The sequence below is a fragment of the Homalodisca vitripennis genome, unplaced genomic scaffold, assembly GCF_021130785.1.
Source record: "Homalodisca vitripennis isolate AUS2020 unplaced genomic scaffold, UT_GWSS_2.1 ScUCBcl_8277;HRSCAF=16322, whole genome shotgun sequence".
In the NCBI taxonomy this organism is placed as follows: Eukaryota; Metazoa; Arthropoda; class Insecta; order Hemiptera; family Cicadellidae; genus Homalodisca; species Homalodisca vitripennis.
Genome location: NW_025784388.1, coordinates 13,109 through 22,121, shown reverse-complemented (window position 1 = coordinate 22,121; position 9,013 = coordinate 13,109). Strand labels below are relative to the sequence as shown.

At 29.7% G+C, this 9,013-nt stretch overlaps 1 long non-coding RNA gene across 1 annotated transcript; it reads right to left on the bottom strand.

Annotated features, from left to right (window-relative positions):
• Window positions 1-799: 799 nt before the first annotated feature.
• On the bottom strand, window positions 800-5,522 carry LOC124374400. Its single transcript, XR_006923553.1, has 4 exons — window positions 5,372-5,522; window positions 3,990-4,149; window positions 2,419-2,660; window positions 800-902 (listed from the first exon to the last, which is right to left on the bottom strand). It is a non-coding gene; the product is annotated as an uncharacterized LOC124374400 (long non-coding RNA).
• Between the last annotated feature and the right edge of the window lie 3,491 nt (window positions 5,523-9,013).

Sequence of the window (9,013 nt, the reverse complement as noted above, 5' to 3'; positions counted from 1 at the left end):
AATACTATATTTTTACTTAAATATTTTAACATGTTTTATCATTGAAATTACAAGTTACAGTATACTTTCTCCCCTACATAATAAAATAAAAATATTCTCAATATCTCAAAATAAATTGATTGTCAGCCATGCTAGTTTTAGTGGAGGTTGAAAAGGGATTGGTACTAAAAACATTAAAAATATTAAAACGATAATGTTTTCCTCAAATTATACACTTTCTAGCCTAATAAACTTTCACCCGAACATTCCACACAAATAATAGTTTCATAACCTTCAGATAACTGGTTAAAGATCCTGAAGGTTTCCAATTTAAGGGTCTCCATATGGTTAGATGATGCTGATTTAATATTTATTTACGAGTCTGAAGATCTCCAAGGTTAAGAGCCTCTAGTCGATAGAAAAATGTAGGTAAGGAAAGTCGGCAAACTTGATCCGTAACCTCGGAACAAGGATTGGCTCTGAGGATAGGGCTGTATCGGGCTTGGTTGGGAAGCTGACAGTTGGATTAAGTAATGCAAGGTAAGAAAAATATTATCTGATAAAAAAATTATTATTTCATACTAGGAATAATTTCTATATTGATTTAGAGAACCCAGGTTGTGTACTTATACATTTATAATTATATTAACAAAATAAATATGTTATTTATTGGATACAAAAAATAATACAGGTAGTTTAAAATGTATAATATATTCCACTTAATCTTAAGATTTGGAAAGACAGTTTATCGTATGTGTTGTGAGTGTATTTGGTCAATGTAACTGACCCCAAGGATGCCCATGAGTACTGCTGGTTCCCTTGGAGGGTATTTGAGGCAAGAATGGCAAGACTTCATCCAACACCAACCACTTGTCCAGGTGTTCCAACAATTTGCCGACACACACTAGGCAGTTCACACGTACCTGTAACAACTTAAAACTAGAATGGTAGAAGTAAAATAGTATACTAATATAACTCATAACACAAACAACCATATTCTTTGATACAGGTCCTGCAATAGTATGAAAACTACAATAATACTGTCTACTCCTAATCAATTCAAACCCTTTTAAGAATTCCATAAATCTTATTTTACTAATAGGAAAGATGGCATGACCATTCCTAAATAAGTTTTTGGTTTGAATTAAATCTTGGAAAAATTAGATAGCAGAGGGCCAGTTTCTCTTATCTTGTTTTTCCATCTAGAAAAATTATATCCTTAGAGGTTTATGCTACATTCTACGTTTTTTATTCTAGTTTATAACCCTATGCTTTTTATATATTATCTTAATATCAATTCTTTGTTATTGTGAATGACTATTCAATGAATGTGTACTGATGAATGATAATGTCTTCTTACCACAAAAACAAAATTAAACATAGTATAAAATAATAAAACGTAACACCGAATTTGAAATAATGTAACATTTATACAAATATATATACTCTAGTGCACATTTTATAAAATATATTATATGTATATATATATAGGCTACATATAGTTCTTGTACTTGAAATATAATTTATAGTGAACTAAGAAAGTAACTAATGTTCTAGTAGGTTCTATGGATGCTGCTGGATTTAGAGAATTACCACATTTACAGCTGTTTACTTAAACAAAGGACAGAATATAACTATACAGAGTCTCCTAGTCCACCCATCCACTATTTTATATTAGGAGACCAGTATGAGCTACAACAATATAATAAATTTTTGTACCCATTAAATTAGCTATTGACTATCCGATAACTTTAGTTTTAATTATAATAATTAAAAGATGTTCCTGAAATTGAGGGTCTAGGGTTCGAATCTACAAAAGTTTCAAATGTAAACATAAGTCTAGTGACACATCAATTTAAAAGCTTGTTTTCAACTCAAACATTAAAACATTTGTTTTAAAGTCATTTCGTTGGCAGCAAAAATATCCAAAATACACAATTTTCCCCATCCCTACATTGGGGTTGCCATTATCATTCTGTTCAGTTTAATTTACCTCTATTTTGCCTACCTAAATTTTTCAATTTGTGAAATGTAACTAATACAATTTTTATTTTAAAACTTGATGATGTAAATCTGCATATTATTGAAATTTTAATTTAAATACAAATATAATTTTATATATGTATGGATTTTTTGCATGCCAATTTCAATGATTATTTATTATTTTATTGATGACAGTTCACCCTGAGAAATTTTTTTATATCGTTTCTGTCAATTTAGCTCCTGAAAATATTTGAAACTATGAAAATAAATTTCCAGCGTAATTGTAATTTAATTTAATTAATATTATTTTTTATTCAATCAATACAACCTATTTATATCCTTGCTTCATGAAAACTAGAAAACTATCTAGAGAGCACATCATCTTGTCCACCTACAACAGGTCATTAGCATGTTCTTATGAGACTATTCAGAACATGCAAGGATTGGTTAACATACAGATATAAAGGACGTGGAAATGCATAGCCTCTTGATTCTGGGCAGCAGAAGGGCATTTTTCATAGCTGGATACTCAATGAGGCTGGCATATTGTTGGTAAAACAGAGAGACACAGTTCTTGGATCTGCTGGGCATCGGTCTCTAGTGCTCGGTTACAGCATAGGTAGTACATCAGACTTCACTTCCTCACACGGACAGAGCTTCAGCAGTAACTCCATTTTCTGCATGAATATCAGCAGAATCTGTAAACAGTCAAGGAGGAAAGTTTAATCTTGATATCAATTAGATTGGCATAATATGGCAATAGAACAAATATGACTGGAATGATATTGAACACGTAAAATGTAAGTGGCATAAACAAACTTTATTCTAATATCTTGTGAACTAAATTAATCAGTTTTACTATTTAACAATATGAAGTACAAACAAATCTCACTGTTTGTTGATTATTTTATCTTGAATTGTAATTTTTAGCCAAATGTTAGCTTTTAAAATAATTTATTCCTTGAGCAATACAATTATATACAAAACAGTTTTGCTTCATTAAAATACAATCTTGCCCCAATTTGCATCATCCAAATTCTAATTTGTTAAGTAATCTAAACTTTTCAAGTATACAGTTGTATGTTATCAAGATAGATTAATCTTTATTTTATATATATCTTTTTTTGTATACCTTTATATATATATATATATATATATATATATTATATATATATAGTTATTTATATATATATATATATATATATATATAGTTTGAATTCAAATATTTTCAAAAGATTCCTGTATGATTTTTTATTATATTAAACCCCTCCAAATTAAAAACTACACAACCTCTGGTAAAATGTTTTTGTTGTCATATCCATGTAATAAATCATAATTAAAAAGTATAAAAGTATAATTAATTTTTATTTTAGTACAAAAAAATTTAACATTCAGTAATGTACAACATTCAAAATTCAGATCTTAACTTATTGAAAAAGTTAAAAGGAATACATCACAACAAGCACTGATTTCGGTATCTAAAAATGGTGTAAGCTCGTTTGTTAAATACAAAGCTCCCTATCATCTCCTTGTGCCTTAGCCTGTTTGTTTGCGAGAAAAGTGTCCAAGCATGCCCTGGCAGCATTTCTTGCTAGCAAAGCTTACATTTACAAGACATTTTATTGTCTCCAGGTTGAATATTGGGCTGTTTGTGCCAGTTTTTACTTATACAAAACCTTATCCATCTATGAATATTTATACAAATATGTAAATTATATAAAAGGTTTTAAGTTGTAATAATAAAAAATCCCTTTTCATTAGCTACATTCTTTAAGTAACTTATGTAAGATTATTACTATTTGATAGGGAAAACAGCAGGCTTACCTTGAAAATTATCTACTAGGGTCCACAAGATTGAAAAGAAAACATAAAAAAAAAGTACACACATTTTACACATAGTTAGAAATGGTTTTTTGTAAGTTATCCTGCTGTGTTTCCTATCTATTAGTAAACAATCTCTGGCTTTCGGCTCAATTCATGTAAGATTACATCTACCTTATGTAAGATTATATTAACGTTTTTGTTACCTGAATGGGATCAGTCATCTTCATGACAGGTTTGAGATATGGTAATATGAGCTGACTAAACTCCTCTTTAGTGCAATTTTCTGCGATTGACAGAACATTCGGCAACACAAATGGTACCATAGTGGGATTCACAAATTCCTTTACAAGACAAGGAATAACCCTGCAAAACAAATACACATCATGTAATTTAATGATGGAACAAAATAGAATAATGTAAGAGGTATTTAAAAAAAAAAAAAAAAAAGAAGGAAGTATAACACTTAAGTGCTTAGTTTACAACAGTGCTGTAATAACCTACTACCGTGTCTATTTGATTAACTATGAAAAATAACGACTGATGTTTGGAGGCATTGTCACATAATAAAACACATAAAAAAAACATGTGATATAAAGTGGGTAACCTGTTTAAGCATGGGGAAGTAAAATGTGATGGTAATGAGGTGGTGAAATGGAAACTTAGCTGCTAGAAACAAGAAAAATATAAATTTGCACCCAAAACATTGTAATTTAACATATTTTCTAACAATAAATTAGAAAATTCTTGAGCATTAAAAGTGCATTTATATACACTACTTATATAGACAGTGCACATTTAGCATGTTTCTCACCCACCATGATCAACTTCAGCAATACCTTCATTTATCAAACTGCTGTCAGAATCTTCTTATTCTTGTTCAGGTTCTTGTTTGATTAACTGTGTCCATATTCCTAACCGTCATAATCCTCAGAAAAGTTACACCACTGAATGTCTAACTCTGAACTACATATCCAGCCAAATCTCAAATTTTATAAAACATCCTCAACATTATTACAACTAGTTCTTACCATACAAACAAGATATCAAAATATAAAACACAAAACACTTTTGGAAAAACTAAAAGACGTTCTGTTTCTAACATCACCAAGTGCTTTTGTAATAGTTCTATAGTTGACTATCAGAATGTAGTAACAATCCAACAGCACTAATGTGGAGTTGTAGTAGTTTAAATAACTACTAATAGAGGCCAATATGTATCATCATACAGCTATCAGATGTTGTGTAGCGAAACAGCTGTTTGTTGAAAACATGATAATACCTACGTGGCAGTTAAACAATAAAGCTGAGTCACCCATTCTAACACTGCTTTAGTAGTTAAGGGGTTAATTGAATATATTTTGAATTAATAAAATAAATATCTTTGCAATCAAATAGTATAATCAAAAAACCCATCCAATTAAAAATTAAGATTCTATTTTGTACTGCTCTAATTTTTGCATCTTGTTTATTTGTACTAAAATGTCAGCAGATTGGAATTATGATGTAATGAATGTAATTACAAACAGGATGAATGAACTGATCAGAGTAAATTGTTCTTCTGTTACTTCACTTCCCACTACTACACCTGTATATGACTGACTCTGTGGGGAAGCTTCTCAATTATTTCAGGCAGGCCTTTGTAAAACTGTGACTTCTGTAAGTTATCCCACTGGAATAATGAGTCCAAATAGTTCAGTGTTTTTACACCCACTGTCATTGAAGAATTCTATCATGCAAACAAATTTTTACTGTAAGTACTTTTTTATTGTAATCCTCTGAGATTAAAACGTCTTAAAGGTGGAGTGTTTATCTGTACACATCCTGTAATATACCTGAAAAAATTCACAGAATGTGACTTTGCAGTAGGAAATTCCTCATTTTAACTTTTGTTTATTACGGTACTCAAATAAAATTGAATTTGGTAGTAGGAATTTTTTACAAACACACACTAAACTGTAATCCATACATTATTATAGTATACACCTTAATTAAAAAATTAAAATTGTTTTAAATATATATATATATATATATAAGTAGATATGAATATGAGGGTTCTAGGACACTTTTGGGACAGACAGAAAATCAAGGGAAAATACTGTTTAAAGGACAATAAACGAATCTGTAAAATCAAACAGTATGGCGGTTCTGGACCACTTTTGGGACAGCCCAAAAATCAATACAAATACTGTTCAATACACCATAAATATGTAAAAACAAGATAATAATATGGCGGTTCTGGACCACTTTTGGGACAGCCCAAAAATCAATACAAATACTGTTCAATACACCATAAATATGTAAAAAACAATTCACAATACAATTTACTTAAATAAACTATGGTAAACTGTATTCAAGCAATTTTTCATGACAGTATGACAACATAAATTGTGGAATTTATAATACTCGAATGTTGAATAACCGAATCTATAGCTGTTTTACTGTTCATTGTAGGCTTCTAATTTCTAAGCTGTTTTAATGAAAAAATCCAGAAATCTTCGAAATCTTTATTCCACGAAGTTAATTGTAACACAGTCTTTATCTTTAATAGTCTTCTTTCCAGTAACAACCAAGTGTAATTTTTCATTTTTGTTCAATTCTTTAATCTTTTTTTCATCCAAAACAGTCAAAAATCTGTTCGGTAAGTGTACTTTATAATCTTCCAACTCGGCAATTATTGTAAACCCGAATTTATCTTTCATTTTCTCCAAATTCAAGATTCTATATCTCTTTTTTTTCTTCCAATTCCACTAATTTCTTATATTCTTTGAATCTTAGTTCACCAACCTTATTCAACTCTTGTAACAGCGCCGCCATTTATTATAGAAAAATCTTTTAACTAAATTTTAGTTAAAAGATTTTTGCTCTTTAAATAGAACAATCTGAAAACATTTGACCAGAAATTGTGCTGATTTGTGTCAAGTTGTTGTCACAAAAATCACCACTTCTCAAAATTTTAGTTTACAAATTTTTGCTCTTTAAATATGGAGCGGAAAAAGATAGAGTGCCCATACTGCAAAAAAGACATTTTTGAGCATCACTATACTCGTCATTACAATTCGAAAAAATCATTTGAAGAACAAAGAAATTTATGAAAAAGAACTAAATTATTTGAGGACTTGGGCTAAAGAGAATCAAATCGATGGTCACGAAAAGATGTACAATATAGAAAAATTGCGTGAACTAAAGAAAAATTTTAAGGAAAGTAAAAAAGATCTCAATCTATTTAATGATGAAAAAATTTCATTTAAATAGCTGAAAAATTGGCTATCGAAACTAACGACAAAACTAAGTCAGAAATGATCGAAGAAATTGATAAAACGATTAATGAGAAACCTGAAAATATCATTGATGTAGAAGTTTTATCCTCAATACACGGTCTATTTAAGCAATACATTTTAACAAATTTGAACGACAATTTCATGTCAATTTACAAATATCTTTCTATTTTGCGCCCAGAAATTAAAAGTTTAATCGAAAAATTTCAAGAAACTGTGAAAAATAGTAAAGGATATCTCTCTTTAGAATGCGAATACGAACGAACTTTAGTGAACGGTGAAACACAAACTTGTCCAATGTACTTTACTATAAAAGCAGACGAGATCTTTGATGTAAACGACTTTATTTCTAAACAATTTAATAAATTAACACATCGAGAACAGACAAAATCATCCAAACCGAGGTTCTGGATGGACATTAAAACGCTGTAAAACAACTGATTTTGAGCCTTAATAAAACACGAATTTATGAACGCAGGATCATATATCGATTTACCACAAGAGATCAAGGTAAAGAAAGCTTGTGTAAATATCAAAAATGAAGATGACTATTGCTTTATTTACTCTATCCGATGTGCAATTGAAAAATCAAAATTTCATCCTGAAACGTGTAAAAACAATTATGAAAAATTTGTAAATGACGAGATATTTTCTGGGTTCGACTATCCTATGTCTTTAAAAGATATACAATTATTTGAGAAACGAAGCAGTAAAGCAAAGTATAATTATCCGAAAATGTCTGTAAATGTCTATAGTTTTGATGAAAAACTCAATATTGTTCCGTTGCAAATTTCAGAAGTTTATGACGCCAAATTAGAAATCAATTTATTGTATGTAAAACAAGATGAAAAATCTCATTATGTTTTGATAAACAGATTTAAACAAACTTGTATTTTCTCAGTTATCTAAGTGTAAAAATAAAAAATTTCTATGCAGAAGAATGTTTAAGCCATTTCTACAAATCTGGAGATTTAACAGATCATTTAGAAATTTGCAAGCAACATGAAGTTTGTAAGCCAATTATGCCGTTTCCAGGTTCAAACAACAACATTTACTAATTATCAAAAGAAATTTTCTCATCCTTACGTTATTTATATGGATTTTGAAAGCATATTAGAGAAGATTCCCACATGCAAAAACAATCCACAAAGATCAACTACAACCAAGATTCAGAAGCACATTCCTTATGGTTTTACTCTATATTTAGTGTCAAATGTGACCAATCGTATGTACAAGCCGATATGTTATCGAGCAAAAAATGAAGAAGATTTGCCAATGTTCCTGCAAAATTGTTTGAAGAACTCAATAAAATATCAAAATACATAGCTACAAAATATAATTCTAAGAACAAAAAACCTATGAAATTGACTGAAGAAGAAGAAATTTCATATCAAAATTCAAACGTTTGTCATATCTGTGAATGGTCTGCTTATGATGTTGGGTCAATTCAGTATGGTTTTACTCCTGATAGTTGGAAAGATAAGAGTTATAATAAAGTGAGAGATCATTGTCATTTAACCGGCAAGTTTCGAGGCGCAGCTCATGCATGTTGCAATCTAAATTTGAAATTTCCTCAGAATATTCCCGTTTTCTGCCACAATATGTCAAATTACGATACTCATTTGTACATAAAAGAGATGGCTAAACAATATGGAAATGTTGATTTGATCGCAAACACAGATGAAAAATATATAAATTATTCAGTAAATTCAGGATATGGATATGAATTCGAAGGTAATAAGCCAAGAAAATTCATCAAGTTTTCGTTTTGTAGACACGTTCAGATTCATGGCCTCGTCTATAGAAAAGTTAGCTAAAAATCTAAAGAAAGAAGACTTCAAACATACAAATCATTTTATACAAGATGGACGAATATTGAACGCAATTCTAGAAAGACAACCAAATGACGAAGAAGAAATCTTTAAAATTCTATCTGGAAAAGGTATATTTCC